This window comes from Phoca vitulina, unplaced genomic scaffold (genome assembly GCF_004348235.1).
Source record: "Phoca vitulina isolate PV1807 unplaced genomic scaffold, GSC_HSeal_1.0 scaffold15, whole genome shotgun sequence".
Classification (NCBI taxonomy): Eukaryota; Metazoa; Chordata; class Mammalia; order Carnivora; family Phocidae; genus Phoca; species Phoca vitulina.
In genome coordinates, this window is record NW_022589718.1 from 40,035,597 (window position 1) to 40,052,447 (window position 16,851).

A 16,851-nucleotide genomic window follows, 5' to 3' on the forward strand; every position below is an offset into this window, starting at 1 on the left:
TTAAACAACAGAAACAACTTACGCTTTCCAGGACATTGTGGGGATGTGATGGCAGGTCATGCTTGGACCGCGGGCCCTTTCTGGGATGTGTCTTCAGAGCCTCCCGCACCCAAGGGCTGAACTTTGTTCTGCTTGGACTTCTTTCCTCCAGGAGAAACTGGAGATTTCTCATCTGGCGGCATTACTGCCGTTAATGAGTCTGGTCTAACTTAGGTCAATGAACAAAACCTTAAAGATGTAACCTGTCTACAGAGCATCTTCCCTTCGGCCATTTGGATGACAGTTACCTCTAGGAACTGAAATAGCAAAGCAACCAAAACAAAGAAAATACAGAATATGTGTTCTGAACTATTCTAGGGACATACTCAATAGCATGGGAATGAATTTCCTGAAAGGACACGGTCTACAGATTAAAAATTTAAAATATTCTTGGAAGACCATTTGAGGTTCCATGCTTTAAAAATAGCGCTTCTATGGGGGCGCCTGGGTGGCTCAGTTGTTAAGCATCTGCCTTCAGCTCAGGTCATGATCCCAGGGTCCTGGGATCGAGCCCCGCATCGGGCTCCCTGCTCCACGGGGAGCCTGCTTCTCCCTCTCCCACTCCCCCTGCTTGTGCTCCCTCTCTCGCTGTGTCTCTGTCAAATAAATAAAATCTTTAAATAAAATTAAAATAAAATAAAATAAAATAAAATAAAAATAGTGCTTCTAGTGAAGAGTTTAAGGAATGATACAATACATAGTATGTTATGGCTGAGACCACGGAAACCTGTGGATCCAGCACGAGAACATCAGCCACCCGCGTGTTAGAATCCTCTTTCCTGAAGCCAGCACCAAAGTTTCAAAAGCCCTGGTATATTGGGCGCCTGGGTGGCTCAGTTGGTTAGGCGACTGCCTCCGGCTCAGGTCATGATCCTGGAGTCCCAGGATCGAGTCCTGCATCGGGCTCCCTGCTCAGCAGGGAGTCTGCTTCTCCCTCTGACCCTCCCCCCTCTCATATGCTCTCTCTCATTCTCTCTCTCAAAAAATAAATAAAATCTTTAAAAAAAAAAAAAAAAGCCCTGGTATATTTTGCTTGATCTATTTAATTTTGAACAGAATCACATTTGAAAAATACATACAAATACATTCATAACACCTCAGGAAGAAGATACAATGGAACTAGAGCATTTTGGAGATTGAACTGTGGAAAACATAACCGTCACCTGTTGCTTCTGGAAGGGGCTGAAATGAGCCGGGGAATTTCAGGGCAACAGGATGTAAAGGGGGCTGTGGGCGGGAGAGCTGGCGCGCCCGGTCCTCGGCACCTGAGCGGCTTGCGTGCGTAAACTGTATGAAGAAGGACGATGAACCCTAATGCAAACAACTATTCCATGTGGCTAAGTTATCCCTTTTAGGTAAAAAAAAAAAAAAAAAAAAGTGGGTTTTTAAATTTCTGAAGTTGACTGAAAATGAACGGCTAGCCGCCGGCAACGCTACACCCCGAGCTTCCCACAGCATCTTCTCGGGGCCCCACCCACCGCCCCCGTCTCCCTGCCGGCTCCCGCCAGAATTCAACCCAGTCCTCCCGCTCGTGCAGCTCGGAAACACAGCCGGGCCGCGTGCCCGCACCTGCCCCGAGAGCCTCCTCCCCTTACAGAGAATGCACTGTGTGCAGAGGCGACCACCGCAGCCACCCGCCCTCCCCTGGAGTCTGTTCTCAGTGACATCAGTGAAGCCGCTGCAGTGGGGTCTCCTGCCGCCTCCCCCAGCCCGCAACAGCCTCCAGCCACAGAGGAGGACCACACCCCTCGGCAGTAGGACGTGCTGACCACAGCATCCTTATTCCACCAGCAGCTTCCATGACACCCCGCTGCCCCCCGTGCCCTCTAGACCCCGAGTCCTTCCCAGCTTCCCTCCCTCCACCTGTCCCTGCCCTGAAACGTTGGTCTTCATGGGGTTCGGCTCTGCTCCCCTTTTCACCAGCCACCCTTCCACCCCAGTTAACCCCCGAAGCACCTCCCCACAGCAGCTCCAGCCCAGACTCTGCCGATGCCCCACCAAGGCATCCGACTGCCTCCTGGACGGAGACGAGCCATAAGCCTGGCGTCAGCACCAGAACCTGGTCACCCGGGCCCGCGTGCCCAGCCCCGCGGCTGGGGTCCCGTTGGGCCTTGAAGATGACACAACCCTCCCAATGGCCCAAGCAGGACCCGGGAGACAGCCTGGGTCCCTCCTTCCCACGTGCACTGCTGGCAGCCCACCTTCCCACAACCTCCTCCCTCCCGCTCTCTGGTCCCCATGCTGGCCACCGCCAGGATCATGGGGGTCCCCAGAAGACCTCCCCATCCCTGGTCCTCCACTCACAGTTCTCGCCCAGCCCCTGCACTGCGGCCTCAGGAGCTTCCAGAAGTGTAGATCTCAGCAGAGCCCTCCTGTGCCTTTCACAGCCCAAACTCCCTACGGCGGCTGACAGGGTGACCTGGCCCACCCCGACCTCGGGCACCGCTCCGCTTCTCGCCTGCCTCTGAGAAGGCTCTCCGCCTTGCCAGCTTCCCGTGGGTGTAAGAGCACGGTGTGCGGTCCCACGGCACATCCACTGCCTGAGACCGCCGCGCGGACCACCGTGCCCGGCCCCGAACCGGCACTCCACCAGAATTACTGTACATCCCACAGCACGCTGTTCTGCGGTCAGCCCGTCGTCCAGCACATAGTATGACGGTAACATATGGCGAAGTCTGAGGTCCTCCTGCTTCCCACCTTCCCCGAGAAGTTCACACTTCACAAACCATAACTAAATTCTGGAAATAAGGAGACCTGACCGTCACAGACACACCTGCCCCATAAAGCGGTGTGGATGAGAATCATTTCCAGCTTCTCCAAAACGATCCTTACTTGGGTAACGTTTAAGCACAAAACGTGGATGATTTTTAATAATTTATATAATAGACATACAAAAGAGAGATGAGAGTCCCGATGTTCGATGACAACCTTTAGGATTTCAAACAGGGAGAAATGAGAATATATTTGTTGGGTGGGGGGTAGTCACAATGTCATTTTAAAACTTGTGATTAATCTTGTGGGCATTTTCATAAATAAAATACCTACAGAATAAATACATGTAATTAGATTAACACTGAAATGTTAATTTATAAAGATTTAGATATAAATGTGATGTTTTGCTTGATTAAGAAATCTGAGCCATTAGGAAAACAACCTAAATGTCCACCAACAGATGAATAAAGAAGAGGGGGTGCATGTGTAAATATATATACGAATATACATATATACATATACTTACTTACACACACACCCCCTGGAATGTGACTCGGCCTTGAGAAGGAAGGAAATCCCACCTTTACCAACAACACGGATGGACCCTGAGGGCCTCCCACTCAGTGAGATAAGCCAGACACAGAAAGACTTAACGCCTGTATGTGGAATCTAGAAACAACACCGGTCGAAGTCCTCAACACAGGCAGTGGAAAGCGGTTGCAGGGGTGGGGGAGTGAGCGCAGGTTGGCGGAGGGCCACAAACCCTCAGATGTAGGATGAGCCCAGGCTGCAGACCTCGCTGAGACACGGTGACCGCGGTCAGGAACACTAACGCGTGATGAAATCCGCCGAGACCAGATCCTAACCGTCCTCAGTACCACCAAGGGAAACGTGTTGGAAGCTGACCAACTAGACGGTGGGGTCCCCTCCACAGTGTGCACACATGCTAGGTCGCCGCGATGCGCACGGATGTCGCTCACAGTTCTATGTCCATCATACCTTAATGAGGCTAAAGTTAACAAAAGAGAAACCTGAATCACACCAAATATTTTATGTACATTTAATTTGTTTTCAATATTTTGATTCAAAATGACAAAATATCTAAACAGTGGCAGAACTCCTTGTGTTCTTCGGCTCCTGCTGGGAGTCTTCCTCAGTCTGCAGAGCAGAGGTGAGTGCAGGAACGGTCTTCATGGAAGTGACCTGCAACGAAAGGAAGACCCTTAGAATGATCTGCGGCGGAGCCAGGGGCTCAGACTGCAGGCAGAGGGGACAAGAGTGCACTTACCGCCGGGGTCCCGGGTGACCTCGCCCCGAGGCACATCGGGGAAAGAGCACCGTCATCTGCAACCCAAACAGTGAAAGGTTAGCGGGGCACCCGCGCTTCGGGCTTCCGGCGTCAGACAGCACTCGCAGGGCCAGGACGGATGGGAACAGCAGTGTCACCGGGACGGCGGGCTGGCGCTCGCTCGGGGCTGGTCCGGGCGCACCATGCCCCCCAACCCCACGGCCCCCACGTGGCCTGGCCACCACCTCCAAGCAGCTTCCACGCCACTCCCCTCCTCCCGGGACCCGAGCCTGGGCTGCGAGCTACCGCACCGGGGATGGCCGCTCCCTCTGTAACGTAGAAGACGCCCACTCGGGACAGCCACGCCCCGTGTCCCCATATCACTCTGTCCTCCCCCAACCATGTAAATTGAAATAGAGCCCGGGAGGCATTGCCCTGGCTTTAGTGTGGGAGAGGCAGCTGTGCACCGGGCAGGACCATAACGTCGGGAGGGTTCTCAGGATTGCCGAGGTTGAGTGCCTGAGGCTAGGACTCCCCGCGCACCGGCCGCCTCAGCCGAAGGGTCCCGGCTGCACCGCGACAGCTTTCTCCATCCCATACCCCTTACGGCGCAGGAGCCTCGCTGTCTAGGCGTCCGTCTTCCACCTGGAGAAGGAGCTCCTTCGGAAGGGACCGTACGCTACAGATCTCTGCCATCCCAGGGCCCGGCACATAGCACATTTAGAGCAAAGGTTTGCTAACCGGACCCTGAGAGGAAAGCATCACAAACAGCCTGCAGACCAGGTCCGCAGCCTGCGCTGCACGGGACCCAGCAGAGCTGGGCAGTGAGGCAGGGCCGGGAGCGCACAGAGGACGGGGAGCGGGGGCTGCGCCTCAGAAAGCCACCTACGCCACAATGTGAGATGGTTCTAGGAGGACCCGGTTGGGGAGCCACGCTGACAAGCCTGGGTTCTCCCTTGGAGACAGAGCCCATGAAATCGAGAGGCTGCCTCAGGCCTATTTCCAGGTTCAGGTGATCGTAACTGCGGCTGCACATGTGTACCCACACATGGACATGTGAGTACATGCACACATGTATGTGTAAACACACACACGTACAGTGACGGCATTTCTCTGTGGGTGTGCATGTGCGTGTGCATGTGTGTGTGTGCGTGTGTGCATGTGCATGTGCACATCTGTGCATGTGTGTGCATGTGTGCATGTGTTTGTGCGTGTGCGTGTGCGTGTGCACATCTGTGCATGCGTGCGTGTGCATGTGTGTGCGTGTGTGTGCGTGTGCACATCTGTGCATGTGTGTGCGTGTGCGTGTGTGCATTGCATGTGCACGTTTGTGCATGTGTGTGCATGTGCGTGTGTGTGCATGTGCGTGTGCATGTCTGTGCATGTGTGTGCGCATGTGCACATGTGTGTGCATGTGTCTGCGCGTGTGCACGTCTGTGCACATGTGCATGCATGGGGAGGGGAAAGGGGATCCCTGCATATCTGGAAAAAAGCAAAACCTTATAAAACATGGATACCTACATCACATGCATCCTGGATTCAAAGAATTGCGCAGTCATCCCAGACTGCATCCCAGGACTGCATTCCTGGCTCCTCTCTTAGCACAAGCACCCACAATTACAGGTCGGGAAGCAGGGTCAGTCTTTAATCTCAACCATGGGGGCTTTAGGGATCATCTGGTCTAATCCCCTGAGACGCAGGATACCGTGCAGGGCTCATCTTCTTGCACAGGTGAGTTCCGGAAAACTGCATGGTGACCTCTACCCCTCTTGCATGGGTACAGAGAACAAACCCACAGCAGCGCTCCCCTCCCCATCAGGGTGCAAGAGCATGGGCCACCTTCTTGTCACTCAGTTCTGCCTCAAACCCCACTGCCCCAGCAGGAGAAAGTGATTCTGTTCAAAGGCAACAGGGACCCCTGGGGCACCCATGTCTCTGTGAAGGAAGAAACCCCACACCCACAGCTGCTGTCGCCAAGGGGGACCTGGCAACATGGGAGGGAAGCTCAAGAATCTCCCACAGGGGAGTCACAGTCAGCTGAGAGCTCAAGCCACAAGGACCTCATCCCACCCAGGCTGGACACAAGCTGTCCCCGCCTCGCCATGTGGCAGCCGGATGGAGGCAAATGGAGACCGGAGGCTGGAGGCCAAGAGAAAGAGACACAACAGCCCACGGCCAACCCCATTCATAATAAGGAGCAGACAGCCAGGAATTTGCAGAGCATTTGGACAGCAACCTCTTCACGAAATCGGTAAAGTCTGAGCACTTGCAGATGGAAGGACTAAGCAGCATCTAAAAACAGGAATGCACACACTGCCGTGGGAGCGGGACGTCCCCCCGTGGTCCTGTGAGAACCAACCTCAGGGACACGCATGGCAGTGGACAAGCAGCTGGGGGCAGACGCAGGGCCTGCTGGCACAAAACCACAGTGCACGCTGGGCGCCCTGACCAGGCCCCTGCGGGGAAGAGCGGGAACCGGCCGCGTGCACGTTTACAGTCAACACACGAAAACAACCCCACTGAGAATCTGGGTCAGTCATTTCCAACGGATCATCCTGTCGGGTCTGACGGGTCTGCGACCCATGACTGCAGAGAGGAAAGTGCCCCCCAGCCTGGACCCCCCCAGCCCCAGCCAGTTATAGCCACAGAGCCTGGGCAGGTGCGAAGGAACACCTTCCACCAAACCCTCGCAAACGGGATTCTGCTTTGTATCTTAAAATACCCTGCCCTTTCTAGAAGTGAATCAGGACAGAGATTCTGGAAAGAATCATCCAGAATTTAAAAGAACTCCTTATCTGTAAAAGCTAACATCCAGATGCGACCGTTGCACTTAGGAAGTGCCCCATCCAGACGCTCTGCTCTCCTCAGAGGGTGTCTGTCCCTCGTCCCTTGGCATCCACGCTGAACAGTAGGTCTGTCAGTGACATCGTGTCCTTGGAGAGCCCGAAAGGCAGCGTCACACTGACACCTGGGAAGGAGCACCTGGTGCCTCGGTCCCTCGGTCGTGATGCTGGCATGCGGGGCCCCTTCTCTCTGCACACCCACCACTCTCCACAGCCACTGCAAGCCTGCTCATGGGGACAGCCTCCGACGTCCTCTCCATGGTGGGTTACACCTGACCACTCCTCAGGTTTGCTGATTTCAGTGGGAATGGGCGACCCTTCTTGAAGACCTTTACTGCCAACAGGGAAGGACCGTCTAGGTTTGCATCAGATTCTCTGCCCCCCCCCAATGGGAAGGGGATGGGCGGTGGGGGAGGGGGAGGACAGGGCTCGGGCACCTCGTGCCTTGGTCTGGACTCACCTCTGCACACGTGGCAGGGACTCGGGGAGGAGGTGACCCGGGAGGCTGCATGGGGGCGGGCATGACAGGAAGCTGGACAGTGATGGGTCCCCACACTGCCCGTCACAAGGACAGGAAGCTGCCCACACCCCGGGCCCCACAGTGGCGCACACACCGTCACACTGGGTCCCCAGTGGAAACAAACGCTGCCCCAGGAAACAAATTCTCAGAAAAATCATTTGAACTTAAGTCTCATGGAGTCTGTAGTTGAGTTCTTACCCATTTGGGGAATTATTTTGTCTCCTTATTTCTCTTTATCCTATCAATAGACAGTTTTCCCAGGCCTCTGACTGCCTGAGAGCAAGACCGCCAAGACAGGGTTCTGCCTGCCCACAATTTGTGGGTCTGTAATTAGGGGAAAATCACTCTGAAAACCAGCCCGGAGAGGTTAGCTGCACTCGGCACGGCTAATCACACAGCAAACAATAACGTCTCTGTGGTCAAACAGGCGCCCCGATCGTGCCGTGTCCCCGAGACCGTTTCCATCTTCAGGAATCAAAGTGGGCCATTTCAACTGTTCTTCCCTGAACAAACCCAAGATACAAAATACACTCTGTATTTTATGCTGGGTAGCTTACTGATCCCTATATGCCCAAGAAAAATCAGCAATTCCACACATCAGGATCCTTCTTGCGAAGCCTGCACTCTGACCTGCTCCCAGAGCAGAGTGAATACGGACTCTATATAAACGTGAGGCCATCACGGGGGAGGAATTCTAGGATAAGCCAATGCCGATTTCCACTCTAGATCGGACACTTCCTTACCAGCTGACTCTGGCAAACCCTTTTCCACCCCTGCCTCACAACCTCTCCATCTAGGAAAGGCGTAGACTAACCGTGTGCCCTCCTGCAGCGGGATTCTGGTGATCACTCCGCCTGCTCTCAGGGACCCTGACCAGCCACCACGTGAGGGATGAGGCGGGTGGACACTGGCCCCACGGAGCCACGCGAACTCACTCTTCCAGCAATCCCAAGTCTGCAGACGGACTGTGTACAGGGTCTCGAGTGTGGACCCTCAGGTCCCGCAAACCCAGAGCTGGATGCGAGCACCGTCCTCTGTGCCTTGTGTTCTGGAAGGACTCTCCCAACAGCCAGATAACCAGCCTCATCTTTGCCTCAGGCAGTTTGATGGGGTTTTGGTTCCTGTAAACTCGAGGACTCTAAGATCAGGGTGCTATCAGCACAATCCCGGGGAAGGCCCACGGGCTGGTAAGTGGTGTTAGCGCCCCCGACTCTCAAACACACGCCGATGTGGCTCACACGTCGTATGGTCACAACTCCGAAGACCCCCACCCGCTCTGACTGAGGGCAAAATGAAGGGAGATCGTGTGTGTGAAGATTTCCCAAAACTGTGGCTTGCCACATAAGGTCTTACTCCTTAGAGGAGGGACTGGAGCGATTCGCTCAGAGTAAGAAGTCAGCAAACAAATTCTTGTTGACGGAGAGAAGCCCACCTTCAAGCCAGCAAGGGCCTCGGGGAGTCTGAGGACCCAAAACACATGTCCTTTTGGGCTCTGCTAAGAATCCGCGGCCACACTCTAGCATGCCTTCTCACCCCACTTCAAAAGTGGCTACTCTGGAGCCCAAAACCTTCTTAGTAACAGGATGGCCTCCATGTATTTCAAAAGCAAATAAATGAACAAGTTCACCTACTTGCAAGACCCTCCACAGAAGCTGCCCCACCATATAAATGCTTGAATAATTGTAAATTTACTTTTTACTTGAAAATGATGCATTGACTCTACAGAAATAGCTTCATAGCCGTCAAACGTTAGTATCGTGTCCACATCCTGGTGAACGTCTTACGGGTTGACAACTGAAATACTGGGCCCAAGTTCACAAAGTGACTCCACTGCACTCCTGGAGAAGCGGTTCCCGTGTCTCCCTCCACCTCCAAGGACGCGCTCAGGCTGTCCCGGGAGGGGGGCCAGCAGTGGTCTGTCCCCTGTGCGGCATCGGCGCTCATGCCCAAGGCCAGGGTGTCATCAGCGTGTCTCATCCTGAGCCGAAGGCGGCATCGCCAATCCTACATCTGTCCCTAGCTAGGCAGAAGCAGCGGGTGAGAGAATATGGCCAAAACGTAAATTCTACTCATTCCTATAAATATAATCACACCAAAGCGAACTCTAAAGTAGTCAGAATCCGAAGTAAAATAAGCCACATCCCCTGCAGACACAGGGATTACTAACTCACCTTCAAACCCAGAAGCGGCCTCCACCAGCAGATGAGGACAGCAAGCTGGTCTCGAACCCTGTCCACAGAGGGGAGACGTCACTCAAGACACAGAGAGAATTCTCTTTTACATAAGATTCTGGGCGAAAATCTTACTTTGTGGAGTTGTCCTGGGTGGTGAAACTCTGCGGGGGAGACACGCTGGCCCGGGTACCATCACCTCAAGCATCCTGGCACATGAGGGAGAGAGGTTTCTGGGCTCCCACAGCGAGCTGCCGCCCATACGTACGTGTGAGAAGGCAACGTGACACGGCGTGTTTCTCAGGTAGGAAACTATAAAAGAATAACGCCTGCGTGATAGTGAGCAGTCGTAACAAGGGTGATGGGACTTACACACACTCAAATGACTCTTCCAAACGGGACTGACCTCAGCGGCTTCCTCCTGGGCTTCAAGAATATCCGACACCCACGAGCGCCGCGTCCGGCTCCCCGCCGGGAGTGCCGGGCCCGCCTTCCCACCGCTCTTCACACCAGCTATCCTGGCTGCACCAGCTTGTCCCGGAACGTGTTGCATTCCAAGGTTTGGGATGTAAATCGCACGCAACAAGGCACCAAAGAGTTCTTTAACAGGCAAGAGGATGAAATCTCAAATAGTGATATTTTAGCTGAAGTGACATTGGAATGTGTCTCCTTTGAAGTAACGAAACACTTCCAAGAATAAGGTCTAGAATACAGTAGCCAATTAACGTAAGAATTACGAACTTTGGCTAAATATCACGTGCTGCTCGATGCAGGGGACTCTGAGTCGATTGTGAGGATGAGTTCACTCTGAATCCTGCCCGGAGGAACGTGTCTTTACAGCCCCATTCGTGCAGAGTGGGACGAGAACCAGTCTCCAGGCTCTCTGGCTGCTGGGGCTGCTGGTCAACCACAGCACTGCGCTTCCAGAGTGTCCGAGAGCTCGTGAGCTAACCAGTGAGACGCGAGCTGTGATGTCTTCCAGGAGAACTTCCCAGCTTAACGCGAAATAGAACCCCAGGGACATACCCTGTGGTCACATGACCTGCTCAGGTCTCCTCCTTGGTAGCCCGGGTCACTCACGCACTCCGCGCCAACCTGTATCAGAGAGAAGAGCCCTAACCGTGTGAGCGCCTGGACCGTGTGCCCAGAGCAGAGCACGGGGGCAGTGAGGACGTGGGTCAGGCATTTCCTGTCAAAGGCCCTTGAGGAGAACGTTCTCTGCTCCAATCATCACTGGCCCTTGAGGAGAACGTTCTCTGCTCCAATCACTGGCCCTTGAGGAGAACGTTCTCTGCTCCAACCATCACTGGCCCTTGAGGAGAACGTTCTCTGCCCCAACCGTCACTGTAGCAGGAAGACACCCCGGAGCAGTGGGTGGAGCTGCGCCCCAATACCACTTTCTTCAGCACACAGGGGGTGGGACCCAGAGCACGGTTCACGGACCCTGAGCTCAGGCCGCCTGAGGGCTGGCACAGATGAGCCTGTGCTGTGCCGAGACTGAGAACACGTCCCCAGCAGAGGCGGGTGCAGGGACGCTCTCCGGCAGCTCTATGTGACGCCAGGGCTCACGCGTGCCCGGTCATGGCAGAGAGGGACGGCACCAGCTGTCCGCTTTCTTGGCAGGGACGCACCAGCACGTCCCACGTCGGGGCCACTCGCGGCAGCCGTGAACGGTGGGCGGGAGCACAGCCAAGACCTCAGCGCGGAGTCATCACAGCCCCACCCGCTCCCATCCCTTCTGATGCTTCTGCCCTCTCGGAGAGCCCTGTTCCTCCCCTCACGTGCTCATCCCGAGCGTCCTTCAAGACCCGGGTCCAGCCCCAGCCCCGGGGACCCACCGTGAGTGCCCGCTCGCTGGATCTCTGCCCGGTCGCGGGCTCAGCTGCACGAGCCAGGACACGAGCCCCGCGCTCCCGTCGGTTCTTCCGTCTGCGCGTGTGCTTTTCCTCATCAGTTCACAAGAGGCTACAAGGCTCTGCTGTATTGCGCAGGCAGGACCACCAGTATGCATTTAACAAACGCCTGTTCACTTGTTCACACCCATGGTTTAGTTCAAATTACATACAGACAGCCCCTGACCACTCAGAGGAAGAGGATTAGTAACAAGGGTCTTTCAACAACCGGCAATAAATCCTAGTGCACCAGAGAGAACGGGCATCTGGGGGGGCATCTGGGGGCCAGCCGGACCCGGGGGCATCATGACTCAGCGTTTATTAGCTGCACCAAGATGGAAAACACCTTCCCTGCCCAGGCTTCTTCCTGCATAAAGTTGGAATGACCCTGGCAGGGGCCTCCGCACAGTGTCAGGAGGTTAAATAAGATACACATTTTAAATCATCAGGCATCTAACAAGCACCGGCTGTTCCCCTGACCTGCACCGTGGCGCGGCGGAGGGAGGCTTCGGTCACCCACCGCAGACAGGCGCTCCCGGGGGCACCGGCCTCCAGAGCCAAGGCATGTGTTTGGGGCACTTTTTATCCCAAAGATATATCAGTTTTTAAAACAGGTTTCCATCAGTGTTTTCTTGTTTAATTCCAGACACAGAGTGAACTGTAAGAAGTGGGCAGGTGTTTAAGCTCATCAGCGATGGAAGACAAAGTGTGGTCAGAGGAGCAGGTCACGGGACGGCAGTTCAAGAGTCAACGTCAGGACGCCACAGAGCCCAGTTCGGGGCCGATCCAAGAAACCCGGCAGCGGGTGCAAGGCGGCCAGGCTTGCAGGGGCTCACCAAGCCCCTGGCCCTCGTTCACAGAGCCCATGCATCGGCGCCAAGGCCATGTCTCCTCTGAAAGCCACACTTCCTGTTCTGATCCACTCCGGGAACCAATCTCGAACTCAGCATGTGTTTCCATATCCATCTACACACGATGAGCTAAAGAACGAGAGAAACCCCCTTGACAAAATACCCACAAACCCCTATGCAAAGTCGGCTTTCCCCGGCTCCCAACTCCTCGTCAGCGACTCCAACCCCCAGGGTCACCTGTCCGAGCCCCATGCTTCCAGTCACACCTGTATTCACACCCCGAGGGAAATCACACCCAAGTGCTTTATAGTTGAGATTTCTGAGGTTTCAGTCAAGTGTAACTGGGGGCTGTTAAAACAAAAAGGCTTCAAAACCCTCAGGAATTAATTTCAAAAGGAGAAAGAACAGTAAGTATGGCAGGGAACTGAGAAGGTATTTTTCTGAGGTCCCTCAAGTCACACCCCTGAGGTGGCCGCCTCCTAGCTAAGCCCCCCACTCACTCAGATTCTTTGTAAAAATCCCATTAAGCTCCACTGAACATCTTTAACAGAACAGCAGCTGCAGGCTGTGTGTGCACAGACACGCACACGTGTGTTTATACCCTAATAGCCGGTGATTAACCAAATGAAAGATATTCTTAAAATAATAGTCTGTTGAATATAATTCTTCAGCCCCTTGATACTAACTACAAGAACAACTGCAATGAAGCCGGACACTCTTTTTTAAATTTAAAGCAGAACTTGGAAACTTGTTTTGAAAGACAAACTACATGATTATCCTTCAGTTGCATGAAATCAAGTGTGCAAAAATGCAAGCACCCTAGGGGCTTGTTAGTGACAAACCAACGTCCAGCACAGTTTCCTGTAAAGCTCTTTTGAGAAGATAGATGGGCCTTTGCTATTGATTATTCTGTAGTTTAGATAACAATCTCTAAAATGAGTCTCACTTTCCCTTGCAAAGTGCCAGGGTTATGTAAGCAAGGGCTACATGTGCCTCAAGACACAGGAGACATGGCCCGTTTTGCACACGGGGTAGGTTGAAATGAACGGGGTGGAGGGATGGCGGGTTCTTTGCAATGCAAATTCCTAACAGAATAAAACCTTTGAGTGAAATCGGGGTCATGGACTCTGCTTCCTGCTGACACGGACTGTGGCTGTCCTACTCAATCCACTTCCCCTGCAGCGGCTTCAAGCTGGGGGCGCATCCCACACAGAGAGCTCATGTCCTCACTTGAATTTAGATATCCCACTTCATCATTCACCCGTACGGAAAACCTCAGCGCATCCATCAAGGTCTGTTTCAGGTATTAAACTCCGGATGACGACCAAATTTTTGACAGTTAAATCCTCCTTCAAAAGATCTACTCTGTGCTCCTTGGGTCAAGTAAGCCGTTATAGAAACAGCCAGTCCTGCTCATTACCCAGTTAGCTCACACGAGGTCTCTGAAATTTCTAATAAAATAGAAACCGGGTATATTCTCGATACACATGTAGACTGGGCCTTAATTAACAGAAGGTGAATTTATTTCAGGAAGGCCAGGAGGAATGAGCGTGAGGGACAATAGGGCTGGGCAGGCAGGGAATTCGGGGGCCGAGGCCCCTTGAGGAGGCAGCCCACATTATAGTGAGGACGGCTGTTGGACCAAAATGAAGAAGAGGACCCTGATGCTCGGATGTGCAAGTTCCACGGCTGCAGCAGGGCCCCCCCCCACATGCCGACAACACACAGCCCCTAAAATCTCACGTAAACAAAGGGGGTGAGATTACAGGCACATCCCCCTGAGGGTCTCTGGGGGGTCCAGGGACAGAATGTGAGTGGCCCTCATGCACTGGGGGCCTCGGCTCCCTGCCCGCCCCTGCTCCTCGCCGGCGTCTGACGGGGGAGGGAATGGTGGTTGTATGGCCCGTGCTCTCACTCATTTGGTTACCAGCACCCCTGCAAGGAAGGAATGGGATGGCCAGGCCTCCCGGGGAAGCAGCCAGGGAGCAGACCCACCGCCCTGAGGGGTGGCCGTGCGGGGCCCTGGACGTGCCGATCTTCATGAACACACAGTCCTTCTCGAAGTAGCTGAATGTTTGCTCACTCAAGATGTACTGAGCACGACCAAAGGGGAAAGGAGAGCTGCCCCACTGACGAAGGCATGCCCGTGCTAAGCATTTAGTAGGATTTCAAGTCATGTTTCTACGTGTTACACTTTATCTCATGTGGGAACAGCCAGCCATCTAAATTACAACGGATCAGTAAGAAAATATGATTTTACACACAAATATTCACATTGTTCCCTTTTCAAGAATATAATTCTTATTAAAAGTTGTTACAAATTACTATGATCATAATTATGTTAAAATCACACAATACAATTAGTATCAGTTCTCACTATCTCAGGACTTTGTATACATTAATACATACTAGTTCAAATATAAATGTGCAAAAAAAGCTAAAATAGTTCATCTTCCTCATAGAAACTAATGGCAATCCAATTTGCAAATAGCCTTTTTAAAATTTTTGCAATAGTTCTAAGTGGTAACTGGCATTTACATCTTGATCAAAATCTTGACCCTCAATTTAAAAAATACTTCCTAATTTCAGAAATAAATAAGTCTGATGGTGAGACAGATCAAGATCTGGCTTCACTAATCAATTTGGATGAAAAATAGGAAATACTTAAAACCTTATTCTAGCCTGGAGAATATATGTCGTTTTCAACTAATTGCATGAAAGCATGCATTCACAGCTTCCCTAACCCATCAGATTGCAGAGAACACATCAGCTCCCATACACGGGGCACCTGATTACCAGAGAGACAAGGCTTCTTCAAAAACCAAGAACCAGAAAATGTGTATACCACCCATTATAGCACATTTTCTCTTTTAAAATGCCTTTGCTAAAAAATCTGAGAAACACAAATTCTCTTATTTCAGAGCTTAAAATAAACCAAAAACCTTGTTCCTAAAATCACAAACAACTTCAGTTAAGACGCAAAATACATTTCACGCCATGCCCAAATCAGCTGCCTTCCTATATGGGGTTTCTTTTATAAGGCTGCCAGGTATTTCTACTGCCGATACCCAATTAGATGCTAGAGCCAGAGAGCCAGCCCGCCGACTTGTTTTGCCCCCCCCCACCCCAAAATACCCATGAGAAAGACCCCCACTAGCACCTTCATCTTAAGGGGCACACCCACGACATGAGGCAGCCACACTGACCACACTGATGCAAGGGAGACCGGCAGGCTCGGCATCCGTAGGCACGGTATCCAACCACGGAGACGTTTTCCCTGCCGGCTGTAAATCTCCTGACTGTCCACGACAAGGTGTCTAGAACTCATCAGGAGCTATCGATATTAAAAGACAACATAGTATAAACTCGTGGAATCACTATGTTGCACACCTGAAACACACGTAACATTGTGTGTCAACTAAAAACTGTGTGTCACAAAAAAAAAAAAAAAAGAATTGCCCATGAAAAAATAAAAGGCAGCATGAGAATGCCAGTTCTTTCTCCTCACGGCACCTGTTACCTCGCAGCAAACGGCATGTGAGCGGAGGAGGTACTCACGACAGCTGCCTACAGCATCCTTCCCGTAAAGCACCTCTAGAAACTGCCCAGCACTGGACATGGTGAAGTGGGAGCCGTTGCATGCCCGGGGTCGCCTGGTCCTGGGCCACACGCGTGACGCCCGTGGGACACAGACGTTCGGACACACCGCTCTCTTGAGCAACGCCGATCCCCGCACAGCAATGCTGGCCTGCTGCCCCGTGACCGCCTCTAGAACCCAAGTTCTAATCCTGCCAGTCATAGAACATCTGGAGCACTCTCCCAGGAAATACCATTTGGGACTAAACTCCACGAGGGGAGCTTGGTGAGAATAGGACAAGACAGATCATCAAAGCTGTGGGGTCTGAAATTCCAGTGGCAGCGGCACCATGTAAACATTAGGATGCATGCCCTGCTCGGGAAACAATGCAGGCAGCGAATATTTGAAGGGTTGCCTTACAAAGGAGGAGGCTGACTTTTCCATGGCATTCTTTGAAGATACAACTTTCTCAGTGGGAGTCACAGGAAGAAGCTTCACTCCAACAAAATCAAGGTCAACAACTGTCCCCTTGTGAGCTCAAGCAAACACCCACTATTAGGGAATAAGCAGAAAGGATTCCTCCTTGCACATGATGTCAATAATTTTCAACCAATGTGCTATAAACTCTTCATAGATCTGCCAATAAGATGGTTTTCAACTTATTTTGAAATAATTACAAATGCACATGAAGATACAGAGGAAGTACAGAATGGCCCTGTGCACGCCTCCCCAGTGTGGACACCTTATTCCCCACACCCAGGAGACTGGCACGGGCACACTGTGTGTGGATGGTGATACCGCCATGTTTTCACGCGCGTATTTCCGTAACCAGCCCTGAAATCAAGATGCAGAACCACTCCCTATGGTGTTACTCCCCTCTGCTGGGGAATTTTGATCACTATGTGATATCTATGTTTTCACACAGTTGGAGGATATAAAACATGACAGCGTTTTGACA

The 16,851-nt window shown here is 52.6% G+C and overlaps 1 protein-coding gene and 1 long non-coding RNA gene across 6 annotated transcripts in view; both read right to left on the reverse strand.

Moving 5' to 3' along the window:
* Positions 1 to 16,851, reverse strand: part of DLGAP2 (DLG associated protein 2) — an 862,351-nt gene that overhangs the window by 577,335 nt on the left and 268,165 nt on the right. The window lies entirely within an intron of this gene.
* On the reverse strand, positions 3,354 to 15,383 carry LOC116638011. 3 transcript variants are annotated; one of them, XR_004300591.1, is made up of 4 exons: positions 9,980 to 15,383; positions 9,574 to 9,885; positions 4,040 to 4,095; positions 3,354 to 3,954 (listed from the first exon to the last, which is right to left on the reverse strand). It is a non-coding gene; the product is annotated as an uncharacterized LOC116638011 (long non-coding RNA). The 3 variants fall into 3 exon arrangements; XR_004300590.1 differs by having other exon boundaries at positions 9,574 to 9,631; positions 9,709 to 15,383; XR_004300589.1 differs by having other exon boundaries at positions 9,574 to 15,383.